Genomic DNA, 20,644 nt, shown 5'->3' on the forward strand with positions numbered 1-20,644 from the left:
ACATCTATGATTCCTTATCTCTTTCCTAGGTTTTCTATCTCCAGAGTTGTCTCCCTTTGTGATTTTTTTTATTCCATTTTATTCCTATTTCCATTCTTATATCCTAGTTGGTTTTGTTCAATTCCTTCACCTGTTTGGTTGTGTTTTCCTGTAACTCTTTAAGGGATATTTGTTACCTCCTTAAGGGCTTCTACCTGTTTACCTGTGTTCTCCAGTATTTTTTTTAAAGGGAATTATTTATGCTCTTTTTAGAGTCCTCTATCATCATAATGAAATGTGATTTTAAATCCAAGTCTTGCTTTCTCGGTGTGTTGGGATATCCAGTATTTGCTGTGGTGAGAGAACTGGGGTCTGCTGATGCCAAGTACTCTTCTTTTCTGTTTCTTAGGTTCCTGGACTTGCCTCTCACCATCTGGTTTTCTCTGATGCTAATTGGTCTTGTTGTCTTTGACTGGAGCTTGTCCCTCCTATGGAACTGTGAACCTGTGATCTTAGGAGTGACAGTGCTCCTGGGAAACCAGTACCTGTGCTACCGCCCCAGCTCTGGGCATAGATGGAGACCAGAAGTGTCCTGTCTCAGGCTGCCCTGTGCACTCCCAGCATGTTTCTCCTTGGACAGTGAGTAGAGGGAAAGTGGGGTCCCACCTGTGGGCTGCAGGTTTAGGAGGGAGAGTGCTTCTGGCAAACTGGCTCTCTCTGGTAGGTTTTGGGCCCCTATTCTGTATTTTTAATGTTTTAATTACAATATATTGTGGCTATTTTTTTTCTGGTACTGTCCATTTGCTGTTTGTATTAGTCAGGTTTTCTATTCCCTGCACAAAACATGACCAAGAAGCAAGTTGGGGAGGAAAGGGTTTATTCAGCTTACACTTCCACATTGCTGTTCATCACCAAAGGAAGTCAGGACTGGTACTCAAGCAGATCAGGAAGCAGGAACTGATGCAGAGGCCATGGAAGGATGTTACTTACTGCCTTGCTTCCCCTGGCTTGCTCAGCTTGCTTTCTTACAGAACCTAGGACTACCAGCCCAGGGATGGCACCACCCACAAGGGGCCTGTCCACCCTTGATCACTAATTGAGAAAATACTGTACAGCTGGATCTTATGGAGGCATTTCCTCAAGGGAGGCTGCTTTCTCTTTGATAGCTCCAGCTTGTGTCAGGTTGACACAGAAAACCAGGCAGTACAGTGTTCTACAGGTTTTTGTAAATAGATGGGGATCTCTTTCTTTAGCTTTTGGAGATTTTCTGGCAATAATATTTATGCCACTGCTATGGCAGTCTTTTTTTTGAGCCCATAATTCAAATAGTTAGATCTTATTATGCCCTAAAACCATCAGATGTTCCATTTTTTCTTTTTCTAAGTTTCTCATTGAGTAATCTAATTCTTTCTTTCTTTCTTTCTTTCTTTCTTTCTTCTATCTTTGACTCCCTGCTTCTAGCATTTAGCATGATCCATTTTTTTGTGAACCTTTCCATTGATTAAAAACCTCCATTGAGGTTTTTAATTCGCTTATTGAGTTTTTCATGTATAGTAACGTTTCAATTTGTAATTTCTTTAGAACTTCAAACTGTCTTTTGATTGATTTCCTTAATTTATTCATTTTTGTCTTCTTCAATATGCTTATTCAAAGTTATAATTATTCTTTTGAGGTTTTTTTTTTCTGGACATTCTTTTAGGTCATTTCATTAGGGGCCATGACTATGGGATCTGTGTGTTTTGGAATTGTACTTGTTATTTTGGTCTTTTGTGTTGTTTTTATTTCTGCATTAAATGTGCACATCTGAGATTAGTTCTTTTTGGTCCATGTCACTCTTTTTCCTTTCAGCAGGAATCTTTCATGATGTTCTGTAGGAGACTAATTCATAGCAGGTCTAGAGTGTCAATTTCCTCTATTTAGTATCTGAGGCTAAGTCCTTTGCTTGTCAGTTATTGTCCGGTGCATGCAGCTGTTTGCTCAAGGAGCTTGGAAAAATTTTCTCCTGGAAGTGTGCCTTAGTTTTAAGGCCAGATGGGGAAGCTGGATAGCTTCAGTTAGGCAGCTAGCAGGCTTTGGTGAGTTTGGAGGGAGAGGTCTGGGTCTCCTGGGATGTCAGAGGAGGTGGCCTTCCCTCCCAAGCAGGTATGGAGTTCTTGGAGTACTTGAATGGAGGGATTGATTCCAGAAAGGAGGATGCAGCTAATAAATGTGGGTCTCCATACTATACGGGATGCCTGGAGAGTTACTGTGGGAAGCGGGCTGAAATCGGTACATTCCAAAGGAAGAACAAGAGAAGGTGGTGGTTCCCTGAAAAGCACCTGAGGAACTTGTGGACAACCCAAATTGAGGAGTAAGAAGGAGGCTCAGGGAGCCACTTGGGGTGACTATAAGGTCCCTGGTGGTGAATAAGCTGGGATTTGTGAGCCTAAGAGGAAATAGGGGTTAGAAGAAATGGTGGAGCCTGGCCAGAAGCCATAGAGTTTTGAGGTAACCTTCACCTTAATCTCTTATTTGCTTTTGGACACAATGTGAAAAGACAAAGAAATTCACTATTGTGATTTTTAAAACTTCTAGGTGAGTAAGCCAGAGGATCCTTAGCTTTCAGAATCCTATCTAAATTGGTAGAGAATTTCCTATTGTAGTGTGTCTGAATTAAGAATTATTCAGTTCGGTCTGGAGAGATGGCTCAGAGGTTAAGAGCACTGACTGTTCTTCCAGAGGTCCTGAGTTCAAATCCCAGCAACCACATGGTGGCTCACAACCATCTGTAATGAGATCTGATGCCCTCTTCTGCTGTGTCTGTAATTATATAGAATAAATAAAATCCTTTAAGAATTATTCAGTTCTCTGTGATCCATAAACCACTATATAGGAGAGAGGAAAGGAAAGGGGAGAGAGAGAAAGAGAGAGAGAGAGAGAGAGAGAGAGAGAGAGAGAGAGAGAGAGAGAGAGAGAAGATTATTCATATGCAACCTTTAAAAAGTAGTTCAATATTAGGTTTTGCAGGAACTGAAATAGGAAACACTGATTAAAATGAAAAAAGTGCACCACCCAGAGTTATTTGATTTGCACTCTTTCTAAAGTGTTAAAAATTGTAGGCAGTCTTTATTATGTGATATATGTAGGATTAAGGGAGTAAGCCTGATTAAAGAGATGAATTCTTGGTGAAATAGAAAAGAACTTTGAGCTCCTAAGCTCAGGTGCGCTGACCATACATACAAATTCTTTCTGTGATGAAATTCTCAACAAAATGCAAGGAGGAAAGGATTTACTTTGACTCCTACTTTGAGGGTACAGTCCATCATTGTAGGGAAGATTTGGTGACAGGAGGATGAAGCAGCTGGTCACACAGCATCCATAGTGAAGAAGCAAAACAAGATGAATGCTAGTAGCTATGTTTGTTTCCCCATTTTCGTTAAGTCCAGGACCTTAGCCCCAGGAATAGTAGAGGTTTTTAGGGTCGGTCTTCCACTCCAATTAATCTAGAAGCTCCCTCCCAAACACACCCAGAAGTCACCTCTTAGGTGGTTTTAGATCTTGTCATGTTGATAATATTAATCATCACAAGTCCTTTCCTTGTCAATATGAGACCCTCAAGACATAATCTTCCTCTGTCCTCATAGCCTTGTGGCTATCTTAAAATGCAAAATGTGTTTAGTCTAACTTCAAAAGTGCCCCCTGCCTTTAACAGTTCCAAGGCTGCTCAAAATGTATGCCCAATCTCTTCTTAATCTCAGGCATTCTCTCAATGGTGAGCCTCTAAAATACCCCAAACAAGTTACATTCTTCCCCTATATAATAACACAGGATAAATAATCCTAATACAGGAGGGAGGGATTGGGACATAGCAAGGAAATATTAGAACAAAGCAAGACTGGAGCCTGAAAGGGGAACATTAAATCCTGTAAGTCCACATGGGATATCTGGAGCTTTGGATAGAATCTCTGGGATGCAAAGGGGTTGGACCACACTTCACATCTCTGAGGATGTGGAAGATGCATCTCCCTTTTTGAGACGGAGTCTGGCTCTATATCTCAGGGTGGCCTTGAAGGCGCTGACTTTACACTGACAGTGGTTTTCCTGTCTCACCCTTCCAAGTGCTTAAATCACATACATTCACGGTCATGCCCAGCTTGTTCATTCTTATTAGAGCCCCACAAAGAGATATATACAGACATTCTAGATATTCTCTCCCACGCAGTCATCTTTTTATGGAAAATCAATCTTAGCTTTTGTTCCACCTAAAAGTGTTTTAATCTAAAACCTATGAGCCAACGTGTAAACCTCACTCAAAATTCCTTTTAGCTTAAAATGATAGTGTGTAGTATAATATTCCTATAAGATTTCATATATTATGTAGATACTTGAAAATCACACCTGAGAGTGAAGATTGTAGTGGCTGCATGGAGTTTGTTTAGTTCACAGTGACAGTGACGATGAGTCGTCAGGGATCTCATTTAAATATTTATTGTGCTATGTTACATCAAGTGATGAACTCTTACTGTCAGCTCTGTCCAGTTGCCCCTTTTCTCTCTCTCATCCTTTTTCTAACAGGGATGCTGCTTTATTTTCTTTAAAAGTATTTTGTTTATTTTATGTGTATAGCTGCATGTGTTCCTGTGTGCCACATGTATGCAGTGCCCTTGCTAGAAGTGCCCAGGCTAGAAGAAGGGATTCGGTCCCCAGGCACTGGAATTACAAGTGATCTCTCATATGAGTGCTGGGGAAAAAAAACCCTGGTCTTCTAGAAGGGCGTCTAGTGCTCTTAAACGTTGAACTATTTCTCCCGTCCCAGAGATGTGATTTCTGGACCATCTGTTGTAGCAAAAATGAAACAAAAATTCCTCAGTAGAAGACTGAAAATAAAATATAGAAGATATAATTGTTACTGTTTCTATAAAGAACATATCACCTAAATTCATCTGAAGGGGCAGCCACAGGATCTCTTAGAATAGTCTGCAGGTCCATTCACACTTTCCTGAATGTCTCATTAAAGATGAACAAGAAAATGCTATAGTTATCAAATAAGGCCAATGCTCCTCTTTTTCATAATTAAGAATGCTGGTATCATTGCCAGACTCTTATAAGATTTAGTCCTTTCCATCTTTAGTGAGTTTGAACTCTAGACATCTCTTGCAAACATTTATGTGTATGAATCATATGGTTGTTAGGAGTTTTAAGGATATATTGTTACTCTATTAACAGGCTAGCAAACTCTTTACAAGGTGTGCTTTCAAGGCAAATGGTTTCAGTGTATCAACCATATGGTAGGGTTTCTCACGGAATCTATTAGTTACAGTGTGGCAAGGCACTGTGAAGAGGAATGTAGCAGCTTACACAATCTGTTCCTTGAAGAGGTGCTGTGGAATTCCAGAAATGAGACTGACAGGCGATGCCACTACTCATTGTTGTTAAAGAGCTTCTGTGTTATAGCTTCTTAATGTAATTTAATAATTTAATGAACAGTTTCAATTTTTGGCTTTGGTCTTTTCAAATTTACTGTAAATGTGTAAAAGGGGATTTTGAAGATATGTTTAAAGTATACCATGTACTCTAACATTGGGAAAAATTATACTATTGAATAATATTGAGGTTTTTATTGTCTTCAGGATTATTCAAATTTTTGATGGATTTCTTTCCACAAAATGGCAGACCTGCATTGATGACTAGCCTGTGTGTGCTTTGTGTATAACTGAGCTTCTCTTAGCGTCAATGCTTTCCCTTTAAATAGGTAAATACTTCTAATGTGCTTGATCTCAATAAAATAATGGGACTATTACTTAGCACATTGTTTGACAGATGGTACTAATTAACAAATTATTTTTCTGTGATACCTTCAAGTAAACATAAGGAGTGTTGATTTACAGATCTGTATAGAAGCATGATCTATTTTTCCCCCTGCATATATTACAGAAATTACTTCTAATAATAAGCAGCCCGAGATCATGCCTTACCTCGGAACCATTACAACAAGTTTCCATTAGTATGACTTCTGAGGGTTTTCTAGACTGTAAAATGTTGGTGGTAAGCACGATGATAGAGAAATGTATTGTTTCCTTTCTGCTTTGTAAAGTGAAAATTATTTCAAAGTATATTCTAATCATGGTTTCCCCCTCAACCAACTCCATGCCTTTTTTCCCCCTCTTTTTCTTCAGAAAATAAACAGACCAATTAAAACTAAACACAGAATAAAACAAAGTAAACAAAGAGAGAACCCCTCCCCAAAGAAATACAATAAACAGAAGAAACATACTCATGGAGACATAATATACATGCACACATAAAATTTATAAAAACACAACATTGGAAACCATGATGCATAAGCAAAAAAATCAAGTAAAGTAAAAAACAAAAAACAAAAAAAAAATGCTGAAACAAAGCACTGTGAGACAAAACAATACCATTAGGTTCATTTTTTGTTGGCCATGTCCTGTTGGATATGGGGTCTATCCTTTTTTTTATTTTATTTTATTTTATTTTTTTTATTATCTTGAGTATTTCTTATATACATTTCAAGTGTTATTCCCTTTCCCGGTTTCCAGACAGACATCACCCTCCCCCCTCCCCTTCCTTGTGGGTGTTCCCCTCCCAAACCTCCCCCCATTGCCACCCTCCCCGCATAGTCTAGTTCACTGGGGGTTCAGTCTTAGCAGGACCCAGGGCTTCCCCTTCCACTGGTGCTCTTACTAGGATATTCATTGCTACCTATGGGGACAGAGTCCAGGGTCAGTCCATGTATAGTCTTTAGGTAGTGGCTTAGTCCCTGGAAGCTCTGGTTGCTTGACATTGTTGTACTTTTGGGGTCTCGAGCACCTTCAAGCTCTTCCAGTTCTTTCTCTGATTCCTTCAACGGGGGACCTATTCTCAGTTCAGTGGTTTGCTGCTGGCATTCGCCTCTGTATTTGCTGTATTCTGGCTGTGTCTCTCAGGAGCGATCTACATCCGGCTCCTGTCGGTCTGCACTTCTTTGCTTCATCCATCTTGTCTAATTGGGTGGCTGTATATGTATGGGCCACCTGTGGGGCAGGCTCTGAATGGGTGTTCCTTCAGTCTCTGTTTTAATCTTTGCCTCTCCCTTCCCTGCCAAGGGTATTCTTTTTCCTCATTTAAAGAAGGAGTGAAGCATTCACATTTTGATCATCCGTCTTGAGTTTCCTTTGTTCTAGGGATCTAGGGTAATTCAAGCATTTGGGCTAATAGCCACTTATCAATGAGTGCATACCATGTATGTCTTTCTGTGAGTGGGTTAGCTCACTCAGGATGATATTTTCCAGTTCCAACCATTTGCCTACGAATTTCATAAACTCGTTGTTTTTGATAGCTGAGTAATATTCCATTGTGTAGATGTACCACATTTTCTGTATCCATTCCTCTGTTGAAGGGCATCTGGGTTCTTTCCAGTTTCTGGCTATTATAAATAAGGCTGCGATGAACATAGTGGAGCACGTGTCTCTTTTATATGTTGAGGCATCTTTTGGGTATATGCCCAAGAGAGGTATGGCTGGATCCTCAGGCAGTTCAATGTCCAATTTTCTGAGGAACCTCCAGACTGATTTCCAGAATGGTTTTACCAGTCTGCAATCCCACCAACAATGGAGGAGTGTTCCTCTTTCTCCACATCCTCGCCAGCATCTGCTGTCACCTGAGTTTTTGATCTTAGCCATTCTCACTGGTGTGAGGTGAAATCTCAGGGTTGTTTTGATTTGCATTTCTATGGGGTCTATCCTTAAGTGTGGATAATATGCCCACTGGTACTCCATTAGAGAAAACTAATCTTTCCTTTGGGAGTGGTTGTCAATTGGAAATAGTGTGTGGGTTAGGGATGGAAAGTCGTGTCCACTTCCCTTCCCATCTTTGGGACCCTGTCTGTCTCGGACTTGTCCAGACCCTGTGAGTGCTGCCACAGTCTCTGTAAGTTTATATGTGCATTAGTCCTGCTGTATCTGGAAGTCCTGTTGTATCTGGAAGTCCTGTTGTATCTGGAAGTCCTGTTGTGTCTGGAAGTCCTGTTGTGTCTGGAAGTCCTGTTGTATCTGGAAGTCCTGTTGTGTCTGGAAGTCCTGTTGTGTCTGGATTCCTTGGTGTCTTCCGTGTCCCTGGCTCTCCCATTTATCTCTCTGATGCCGGAGGAGAAAAGTTTGCTGAAAGCATGCCATTTAAGATTGAGTTTTTCATGATCTCTCATTCTTTGCACAGTGTCCAGCTGTGGGTCTCTGTGTTAGTTCTCATCTCCCGAAGGAGGAAGACTCTCAGATTTGGGATGAGTGAGACACTGATCTATGGTCATAGCAGAGTGTTGCTAGGAATCATTTTATTGCTATGCTTCTTTGGTAGAACAACCGTGTTTGAGTTTTCCCTATGTCTATGGATTATCTAGTCTCATCCTTGGCCATTCAAGCCATTCAGGCATGGGTTCTATCTCTTGGAGTGGTCCTTAAATACAATCAGAGAGAAGTTGTTTACTCCCACAATGTTTGTACCACTATTGCACCAACATACCATGAAAGCAGATCACTGTTGTAGATAACAAAGATTGTATCTAGGTTTGCAGTTGCCTTCTTTCTCTAGTAGAGTGCAGAATACCTTCCAGTAACTAGGCTTACTAGTCAATAGGAATGACAAGATCAACTTCTCCACGTTCAATAAAATAGTAGGTATTGTCTTTGGCAATAGGACCTTACCATCAGTATGTGGAGAGAGATCAATACCCTTGGGAGGATACTGAGTTATTTGGATGTTTTCATGGAGCCCCTTTGGATGACAATTGAATTAGATATAATTTGTTCCTTGAACTGGAGGTTTCACATAGGAGCAAGACATGTCTAGTTGGAGCTTTTTCTGCCCTGATATTAGGTGGTTCTACTTAAATTTCTGTCATATATGCATACATATTAAGAAGCTTATATAGCAATGTTTCCACATGGAGATTTCATCTCATACCAGACAGAATGGGCAAGATCACTAAAACAAATAACAGCACATTCTAGCAAGGATGTGGAAGAAAGGGAAACACTCAACCATTGCTGATGGGGGTGGTCTATTAAAAATCCACTGTTGGCCATAGCAGACAGAGATAATTTGAAGGCCCTTGGGGGAAAAGTGATAACCTCATCAAGGAGAAGTTGGGACAAGTAAAATGGTTTGTTTGATTAAATGGAGAGGTTTTCCTTAAAGTATTGTCAGATATATTGCAAGCATGTACCTCTGAAACCTCTGTGTTATCTTGGAATTAGAGTTGCTTATGTGTGTGAGAGAGATTGTTTTTGTCCTATCTAGTACCCTTGTTTTTTTAGCCCAACACCAAATCTCCAATCCTTAATCCCTCCTTGAAATAATCTTGGCTCCTAGCTACTTCACTCGTGTTTTGATATCCTCTTAAAAATGACTGGCCAATTACTTTTCAACCTGTGTGATGGGACCTTAATAAAAGTAGGAGCCTTATTTCAGCCTTGCTAATGTTTGCAAGATTGCATTCAATGGCTGAGTGAGGAGATGTGAGGAGGCAGTTGTGTTGATATTTACCTGTGGTGTGGTGGTATGAATGTGCTTGCAACAGGGAGTGACACTATCAGGAGGTGTGGCCTTGTTGGAGGAAGTGCGTCACTGTGGGGATGGGCTTTGAATCTCCCTTCCTAGCCACGTGCAAGACAGTCTCTGCTCCTGGCTTTCTCTGGATAAAGATATAGAACTTGTAGCTCTTCCTGGGAACTGCCATATTCTCTCCTTGATGATAATGGACTGAACCTCTGAAACTGTAAGCCAGCCCCAATTAAATGTTGTCTTTTATGAGAGTCGCTTTGGTCACAGTGTCTCTTCATAGCAATGGAAACCCTACCTAAGACAGATGAGATATGAGTTCTACTGATATTATTTATCACACTGGTTAATGGGAGCGAAAGCATCCTGGTGAGAGGTGGCTATCAGCACCAGAGCATGGTAGACTAGAAACCAGAAGGCAAGTTGACAGTAGAGTCAGGACAGAAAAAGTAATTCTTGTGTCAATAAAGAATATAATTCTAGTCTCTGTCATATCTAGGATTAACTTATCCATACAGATAAAACTATGGGAACCTCAGGCCTCCATCAGTCCTTGGCTTAGTTGGGGCTTCTATTGCAGTGATAAAGACCGGAGCCCAAAGCAATTTGGAGATGAAAGGGATTGTTTCATCTTATAATTCGAGGTTATAATTCATCACTGAGGGACTCAGGGGTAGGAGCCCAAGTGGCTCAGAAGCCTGGAGCAGGAATGGAAGCAGAGGTCGTGGAAGAGTTCGGTTTATGGTCGCTCTCCATGGTTTCTCAACTGGCTTTCTTACACACTCCAGGATCATGAGCCCGTGGGTGGCCCTACCTCAGATATGGCCCTACCTCAGATATGCTAAGCCTTTCTGCCTCAATCATTAATCAAGAAAAAGCCTCACAGGCTTGCTCACAGCTCTCTCTCTCTCTCTCTCTCTCTCTCTCTCTCTCTCTCTCGTCTGTCTCTGTCTCTGTCTCTCTCTGTCTCTCTCTCAGAAACACTTCAGACAGCTTTATTATTTTGAAATGAACAGATAATACAATTGCTGGGCACAGAAATCTCTTGCCCTAACCTTATCAACCACCCTATATCAGCCATCTGCTGGTGGCCATCAGTAGCCACTGGTGGTGGGGGCCAACGGTTCTGGCTGCGCCAAGACCTTACATGGTTGTGTGTCCTTCTCATTCCAAAGACAGGTCTGAAGAGCTCCCCTCTTTCCTGTGTCCCTTCTCCTCACAGGCCAATTGTATGAAGGCATTTTATCTATCAACGTTTCCTCTTTTCGGATGACTCTAGCCTGTGTCATGTTGACAAAAAAAATACTGACTAACACAGACACTGACTCAACAAGGATGTATATCTTTCCTCAATGGACTCCTTATAGTACAGGAACAATGTTAAGGGCATTGGTCCTTCCTCAGGTTTGACGTAAGGATGAGGTCCTTGGATGAGGTCTCCTCCCCTTGTTTGGGAGAGAGGGTTATTTCTAGTGCATTGGGTCTCAACTTTGTAGATTGGACACAGCTCCTAGAGAAGGGCATACTTCATTGGCTTTGCTACTCTCAGTTAAAATATCCTGGCTAACAACAGTAGCAGTAGAAAGAGTCCTTTGACCAGGAACTGGGTAAATTCCAGTGAATGAGAGGGCTGCTAGACCAGGTCCTCAGGTTTTCTTCAGAGAACAGGCAATTGATGTGGTCATATGTTGAGTGTTTAATTTATCTTTTTCCTCCTCCATTTCTTCCTTTCTGGTCATTGAGGTCACCACCTTGTTATTATAGATCTTAAATCTGTGTCTTATTAGATGGTGACAGGAGTTATGTTCCTGTTAAGCTTTTTTTAAAATTTTTTTTATTAACTTGAGTATTTCTTATTTACATTTCGAATGTTATTCCCTTTCCCGGTTTCCGGGCAAACATCCCCCTCCCCCCTCCCCTTCTTTATGGGTGTTCCCCTACCCACCCTCCCCCATTGCCGCCCTACCCCCATCAGTCTAGTTCACTGGGGGTTCAGTCTTAGCAGGACCCAGGGCTTCCCCTTCCACTGGTGCTCTTACTAGGATATTCATTGCTACCTATGAGGTCAGAGTCCAGGGTCAGTCCATGTATAGACTTTAGGTAGTGGCTTAGTCCCTGGAAGCTCTAGTTGCTTGGCATTGTTGTTCATAAGGGGTCTCGAGCCCCTTCAAGCTCTTCCAGTTCTTTCTCTGATTCCTTCAACGGGGGTCCTATTCTCAGTTCAGTGGTTTGCTGCTGGCATTTGCCTCTGTATTTGCTGTATTCTGGCTGTGTCTCTCAGGAGAGATCTACATCCGGCTCCTGTCGGCCTGCACTTCTTTGCTTCATCCATCTTGTCTAATTGGGTGGCTGTATATGTATGGGCCACATGTGGGGCAGGCTCTGAATGGGTGTTCCTTCTGTATCTGTTTTAATCTTTGCCTCTCTATTCCCTGCCAAGGGTATTCTTGTTCCCCCTTTTAAAGAAGTTGTGAAGCAATCACATTTTGATCATCCGTCTTGAGTTTCATGTGTTCTATGCATCTAGGGTAATTCAAGCATTTGGACTAATAGCCACTTATCAATGAGTGCATACCATGTGTGTTTTTCTGTGATTGGGTTACCTCACTCAGGATGATATTTTCCAGTTCCAACCATTTGTCTATGAATTTCATAAAGGCATTGTTTTTGATAGCTGAGTAATATTCCATTGTGTAGATGTACCACATTTTCTGTATCCATTCCTCTGTTGAAGGGCATCTGGGTTCTTTCCAGCTTCTGGCTATTATAAATAAGGCTGCTATGAACATAGTGGAGCATGTGTCTTTTTTATATGTTGGGGCATCTTTTGGGTATATGCCCAAGAGAGGTATAGCTGGATCTCAGGCAGTTCAATGTTCACTTTTCTGAGGAACCTCCAGACTGATTTCCAGAATGGTTTTACCAGTCTGCAATCCCACCAACAATGGAGGAGTGTTCCTTTCTCCACATCCTCGCCAGCATTTGTTGTCACCTGAGTTTTTGATCTTAGCCATTCTCACTGGTGTGAGGTGAAATCTCAGGGTTGTTTTGATTTGCATTTCCCTTATGACTAAAGATGTTGAACATTTCTTTAGGTGTTTCTCAGCCATTCAGCATTCCTCAGCTGTGAATTCTTTGTTTAGTTCTGAACCCCATCTTTTAATAGGGTTATTTGTCTCCCTGCGGTCTAACTTCTTGAGTTCTTTGTATATTTTGGATATAAGCCCTCTATCTGTTGTAGGATTGGTAAAGATCTTTTCCCAATCTGTAGGTTGCTGTTTTGTCCTAACCACAGTGTCCTTTGCCTTACAGAAGCTTTGCAGTTTTATGAGATCCCATTTGTCGATTCTTGAGCTTAGAGCATAAGCCATTGGTGTTTTGTTCAGGAAATTTTTTCCAGTGCCCATGTGTTCGAGATGCTGCCCTAGTTTTTCTTCTATTAGTTTGAGTGTATCTGGTTTGATGTGGAGGTTCTTGATCCACTTGGACTTAAGCTTTGTACAGGGTGATAAGCATGGATCGATTTGCATTCTTCTACGTGTTGACCTCCAGTTGAACCAGCACCATTTGCTGAAAATGCTATCTTTTTTCCATTGAATGGTTTTGGCTCCTTTGTCAAAAATCAAGTGCCCATAGGTGTGTGGGTTCATTTCTGGGTCTTCAATTCTGTTCCATTGGTCTATCTGTCTGTCTCTGTACCAATACCATGCAGTTTTTTATCACTATTGCTCTATAATATTGCTTGAGTTCAGGGATAGTGATTCCCCCTGAAGTCCTTTTATTGTTGAGAATAGTTTTAGCTATCCAGGGTTTTTTGTTATTCCAGATGAATTTGCAAATTGTTCTGTCTAACTCTTTGAAGAATTGGATTGGTATTTTGATGGGGATTGCATTGAATCTGTAGATCGCTTTTGGTAAAATGGCCATTTTTACTATATTAATCCTGCCAATCCATGAGCATGGGAGATCTTTCCATCTTCTGAGGTCTTCTTCAATTTCTTTCTTCAGAGTCTTGAAGTTCTTATTGTACAGATCTTCTACTTGCTTGGTTAAATATGATAGTATATTTAAGTGATCCTGTTAAGTTTTTAAGCTTTCATCTAATACCTTTAGAAACTTGGCTAATAAGCCAGAATGGCTTACATTCCTGCCTCTTGTGGTGCAGGTTAATACACTGATGCATGTTTTAGGTAGTCTACATGGGAAGATGTGAGGGTTATCAGAAGCTCCCCGTGTTTCATAACTTGTTTCATAATGTATTTCATAAGGACCCCTTTCATGTTTATTTTAACAGGCAGGTGGTCATGCAGTCTCTGTGGGTCTTGTTCTACATTTCCTGCATTTGTGGCCAGATATGACCAGCAGGGCTCCATTTTCTGTACAGCAATGCTGTTTAACTGGCTGTAAATAGGCAGCGACCCTGAGTCTCATCAACCTAGAAGCACACTAAGGTCTAGATATGGGGCTCTTCCTTATGCCTGTAGCGATGGTTAGGATGTCAAAGATGTCTTGCCAGGTTGGCTCAAAGCCTCCTGAAGTCATTAATGAAGATAGATAGATTCTGGATAAATAACTCTAGCTTGAATTATACTGAGGACAGGTCAGACATAGGAAAGGGGACAGATATTCTGATGAAGTCCCCATAGCTACCCTGTGAAAGAGAAGGGTATTCTCTGAAGGAGAGAGGCTTTTGTTTCTTGAGTTCCCTATTTGAAGTTCCGGAGCAAGTGAGAGGCAGAGTGGGTTAAAGCAGTAATCTGAGAGAGCTCTGCAGGTAGAGAGAAAGAAAGGGGAGAAGGGAAGGATACAGAGGTGGGTGGGATCAGAGCGCAGGTGAGGGATGGCTATCGACTGATGGTTGAGAAGGGACTTGAGTGTGCACTAAAGGAGAGTCATCCAAGACCTCATCTGTGGCTGAGTGTGGGAAAGATGAGGTAAAGTAAGAGAGTGCAACATGGCACACAGCATATCTTTCTGAGAGTTTAGGGTCTGCGACAAGAGATCTCAGAGTCTGTTCTTACATGATAAGCAGCAATATCTAATTAGGGGATGCAGTTGAAGCCTGGTGAACCACATGGTGCAAGCATTGTTGACCTGATAGTGGGTATCAGGGCCAAGATTTATGATAAAATTTTTTTCTGTTTACTTTTTGAAAGTCTATGGATCAAAAAGATCAACTTTTGGAAATACATCTCTCAGGTCAGTTAGAGGGAATTGGGACATAAGACCTGTTTTGTGGTTCCTACTAGAAGAGCAATGTTTACCCAGATGGCCTCCCTTGAAGTCAAAAGACCTCTCCTGCGGTCAACCATGAGTCCTGGGCTCTATGCATTGATTCATTAGAGGTCTGCTGTAAGTTGAGATCACCCCTGAAAATAATTATTCTCTAAGCTCATAGAGGTGAAAACAAGTTTCTCTTTAGTGTCAAATCTACTTGGTTGGTCAGGCCAGACACCCCTAAAATAGAAAACTTGCAAATTGAAACTGGCCAGGAATCAGTCATGAGGGAAATGGAGAATGCATTGCTCTGAAGAAAGTGAAAGTCTGGCCACTTCTAGATTTCTTGGATCGGACTGAGAGAGGAGACCGAGGGTACAAACACCATCAGCCACAGGCTTTCTTCCCTCCCACTCTGGAGAGCAGTAGCAAGTGCCAAGGAAAAGAAAAGATCTTACTATGAGAAGGAAGAAGGACCACAGAGAATGTGTCTGGATTCTACTCTGGATAAACTACCACTGCTAACCCCATCATCTATTAAAAATTAGTCCTGCCAGAAAAAGGGCAAAGTGGAGCTTGCCTTGAGGGGCTATAAGGGACCATTCTTTCTATATCGCCATTGTGTTCTGTCAGTGATGGGCTCTGGTCAGTTGTAAACAGAAGGCAAGGGGGTTCCACAGTAGGGTGACAGGCACTTAGCTTTCATTCTGAAGGATGGCATAGTCTGGCGTCACAACCCAGGCGGCCTTCAGTTCTCTTTGGAGAGCAGTCCCAGCCAGAGACCTTCAACTGCTTTCAGGCCAATCATCTAACTACCACAAGCATCAGAAGAAAGAGGAGCACAATGGAGGCAAGGAGAACACTCTCTGTATGAACCATCAAAATGTCACCATGGCAGCAATGCTGACCATCTAAATGCCTGGTGGTAAAAGTGTTTACCACACTACAACAGCTAGAAAAATGTTCTCATAAAGGGAGTACTCTGGAGGAGAGACTTAATGAAGAAAATACTCTGTGGGAGGGGTGGTAAAATCTGAGGGAGTAGAATTACTTCCATGAATAGAATTGGAGATCTTTTATACAGTTAAAGGAAGTTATTTGTCTTAAGTGTCAACTGTGTGTGGCTGTACCTTGATGGGTACGTGAGTATCAAACTATCTTAAGTTACATAGCAAAATGCATAGCACTATTTGTCTTCCTTGAGATTGGCCACTGGGATAAGGATCTATGGGTCACTAGGAGTTAGCCATGGGGGTCAGGTGGACAGGGCCATATTGTGAGTGTATGGGAACTTGAACTTTTGTTTTTGTCCATTTTCTCTACATGAGTGGTTCTCAACCTTCCTAATGCTGGTACCCTTTAATAGAGTTCCTCATGCTGTAGTGACTTCCAACATAAAACTATTTTGTTGCTACTTCGTAACTGTAATTTTGCTACCGTTATAAATCACAATGCATATATCTAATACATAGGTTATCTATATATGTGACCCCTGAAGGGGTTGTGATCCACAGGTTAAGAACCATTGCTCCGATACTAACAGCTTAATCACCGTGCTAATTCTTATCACTGCATTTTCCCAAGTTTTGTTACCATCTGCAAGAGGAAGCTCTGGCTTCTGCTAGACATAATCAACTTGTTTAGTCATCTTAGTCACGGGATAATTTATTTCATGTCCCAACTCTCTCGGGGTTAGTTATCACCAAAGAGGCAGAAGACAGCAGCATTTTGGAGAGGCTACAACTTAAGCCTTTATCTCTGCTTAAGAAATCCCACGCTGCTAAATTGTCTAGAAAATTGAAGGATAAATTAGGGCCAGATGAAAAGGAAGACTCTTAACGGGCCCAATACAAGTGCTTAGGATATATTCTTTCAAGATGTGGTTCAGCTGCTACCAAAATAAAGCTCCCCCAAATAACTAAATTATCCTTTCTCATAGCTTATGCCCATTTCTGATAAAGGATATAAACTGGGTTTCTAGTTATAACTGTCATACATTTTTCATTTCTGAAAAAAATATATGTATATGTATATATACGTACACACACACACACATACACACACACACACACACACACACACACACACACACACACACACATATGTAAATCATGGACTCCAGTGTGAAACTACAACATTTCTATTTCAAGAGGCTATTCTAAATGTATAGATGTTCGCTGAGATGTATAGACACTTTGGATTTTGTTAATTTTGTTTGTGTGGGTTTTTTATTTTCAAGTAATTCATAATAAGGTTTATAAAATTAAAAGATAACTAAATTAGGTAAGTTTATCAATGACTAAAAGAAAATAGCACAGAAGCAAAACTATTTCTGAGGGTGATTTTGATACTTTTAAAGAGGTTGTCTGCACCCAAATGTCCTTGTTTCAGCAGAATTTTGAGGACCCTGATTAAAACTGAATCTGAGCTTTCAGAGAGTGTGGGAAAAAAAAGACATACTTCAGGGAGAGCTGAATGTTCTGTGGATGTCCGCTCTCAAATACAAGTTCAACTTTCTCCTGTCTCCCTTGACAAAGTTTCAAATCTTACACTCCACCTAAGGGGCTTGAGCCTGAAGCCAGAGATAATAACTTTTTAGATTCTAGAGTTAAGAGACATTGTTTTGACTGCCTCACAGGGCTTCCTGCCTTCCTATTAAGCAGTTTGCCTCAACTCAAAGCGAGCCACAGTCCATTCCCATCGGTCTTAGCTGCCATGCTGCTCTGGATCCGCCAATTCTCCTAGAACCTCTCAACATTAAAACTCTTTAACTTTCACATCATTATTGTGTCACATAATCCTTGCTGGAGATCTGATGCCAGAGATCTGGGCGCCCTGAGGAGACCTGTGCAGGTGAAGTCCCTACTGGGATTCTTGTCTGTTCTTTTGTGACTGTTGGGAATGGTAGTTATCTGCCAAACTGCTACAGAATTTTAAAGAGTTACAGTCAATGCAAAGAAGTGTGTAGGTGTTTTAGGCATTAGACGGAATGCCCATCAAATGATGAAAAGTTTTATCTATCGTACGAACATGTACTTATATTAGTAAAAGAAACTTTGCTGATTTTTTTCCCCCTCATTTGTTGGCAGCATAGTTGTTTGCCACTCTTTAATGGCCAGAAGTCAGAAAAGCACTGGTTGGCTCCTTCAGAGTAAAAGTCTCTCACTGATATGTGTCATTCCAAATAGATGAAAATCCTTTAGGTTAAGAAGTAGCCATAGTAACAGAACAAATAACTTCTATTTCTTATAATATATATATGTATAATATATACACAATATATATTATGTATGTATAATAACCTCATTTGTGAAAAGAGTAGCTCTTGAATGTTATTTATGTTTTCATCTAAATTTTTATTATTTTTGGAGAATTTCATACCTGAGTACTGTATTGACATCAAGTCACACCCTCCCCACCACTTCCCCTACAATGACTCCCATGTTCTCCACACTCCTACAAGTCCATGACCTCTTCTTCCATAATTATTGTTTTTCTACTGTTTTTCTGTCACACAATTCATCTTCCATTTAAAATATTCACTAAGTCATGTTAGTATAAAACCTTTTGAATATATAAAAGTTTGATTCAGAATAAGTCTTGTCAAATGAGCACATTTTAGCTTTAACCGTAGTCGCCGTAATATCATACTGTTTGTGGTTTGTTCTTGATCATTTTTTTTTGTTTTACAAAAACCTATCCATGTAATAATTTAACAAATGATCAGCTGTTGCTGAAAAATGCATTAAAACCGATGTGCATTTGTGATAAAAAAAAAAACACTGTTAGGAAACTATGTAGAAAGACAATATCTTCAGTTTGAAACATAACTTTCAAAAAGAAGTGCCCCCTATTGGAAAAAAATTAAATGTATCTATACCTAAAATTACGAGAAGCATGAAGAATTCATCAGTCTTTGCTTCTTTTTACCACTGGTATTGTAGACTCAAGCCAGGGTCAAAGACAAAAATAGTAAGGGCTCTACTTGTAAATATCTATCAGTGGAATCTCCGGGACAGACCAGCGAAGCTCATGAGTAAGATTTTATGAGACATCAGTAGGGAGCACAGTTTACCCAGTTCCCTGAGTAGCTGAAAATAGGCATCAGATATCTGTCAATCAACAAGACTTTGAGGACATGATGGATTGGTGAAGATACAGGCCCATGGGAATCTTGGCACCCTCAGAGGTGAGAATGATGGCTGACCATTTTGGAAAACAGTTTCCAATTCTCAAGTTAAGTTTGAAGTGTGCCCATGGAATGAACGTATTCTGGAGAAATTCTTTTGCACGTTCGCACACAGGAATGTTCATAGAAGCATCGCGAGTAGGATCAGCGGTTTGGGTAAACCTAAGTAGCACACAATAACAAGACAACAAGTTATGCATTGATACAATGAAATAACACATATCAGTGGAAAGAATGGACCTTCTCAATGCTAGTGGGAATGTTAAGTAGGTCAGCCATTGTAGAAACCAGTCCGATGTTTTTCTACTAGGCATGTAAGTCCTTTCCCCTCTCCTAAGTATGTTTCTTCGATTTTGCACATCCCCAAGTTCCTGATGAATCATACTATTTGTAGTCCACATCTTTTTCTCTGGTTTCTTCAGAACTTCTTATATGATAGGATTTGGAGACAGAAGGCAAGACTCTGCCTCTCCCACAAGATGCTATGAATCCTGGGAGACTAGAGAAGCCGTTGTGCTCTCTTGGCTCCTTTTATCACAGATACCTTTCTCCAGTTTGGCAAGGACTTGCCTCTGTAACCTATTGCCTATTAAACCTTTTCTTTAACTATGATGTTAATAGTTTGTTTCTTTTACCACTGTTTAGCATGCTACTTTTCAATATTGGACATCTTTCTATTATTGCATGTAGAACACAGATTTCAGTTATTTAATGTACTTATCTTTTGGACTTGTTTATGAAAAAGAAGAGGAGGAAGAGGAGGAGGAGAAGGAGGGGGAGGAGGAGGAGTAGGAGGAGGAGGGGGAGGAGGAGGAGGGGGAGGAGGAGGAGGAGGAGGAAGTTTTTCCTCACATTCTCATCTTGGGTCTCTAGTAACAGCATGTTTTTTGAAATGCTTTGATCTAGAATTTCCATACTTCAAAACATGTTTCTGACTCAGATTTTTCTCTCCTCTCCTGTCTATCATCCCTCTCTTGCTCCTTTCCTCCCCCTTTACCTCCATACACTCTTCTCCCTTTCCCTTCTTTTGCTATGAAATACTTTTGGGGGGCATTACTTATGCATTTATGCATTTGGACAGAAGAACCAAGTTTGGCTGTGACTTCTTCTAATACAATAGGCCTTATATATTCCTGACTAGAACTCAAAGAGGTTAAAATTTGATTTCATCTTTTTTTTCTGCTTCTAAACCTTGAGAAACTGAAGCAGGAAGATAGCTTAAGACTAAGTAGGATCCTGTCTGAGCAAAGAAGACTCATAGTGAAGATTCATTTCTTTGTGGGAACTCAAAGCTGGCTACAGGAGAGATGGGCTATTTACCTGTGGCAATTAATTAGCATCTCTGTCTTACAAGCACACTGTAGTTTCTATACTGAGTCATTCTTCATTGTGGTTTAGGTAAGCGAGCCCTCCATCTTAAAGACTTGGTCTTCACTTTGCTGCCACCAGAAAGTGCCCTTTTAAGAGATGGGGTCTAGCGGAAAATCTTAGTTCATTGAGGTTTTATAATCAAAGAAGACTGTAAAACATCCATCTTTTCTTTTCTTTTTTTTTTTTTTTTACCATGGGTTTCTGGCAACCACGAGTCATTTTACTACATGTTCCCACCATGATGTACTGTCTTACTGTAGGCCCGAAGCAACGGCCAGGTGTGGTGAATCAAAATCTCAAGAACCTGGGCACCAAAATAAATGTTTCCTCTTTCAAAGTTGCGTCATTGCA

The sequence above is a fragment of the Rattus norvegicus genome, chromosome 18 (genome assembly GCF_036323735.1).
Source record: "Rattus norvegicus strain BN/NHsdMcwi chromosome 18, GRCr8, whole genome shotgun sequence".
NCBI classification, from domain to species: domain Eukaryota; kingdom Metazoa; phylum Chordata; class Mammalia; order Rodentia; family Muridae; genus Rattus; species Rattus norvegicus.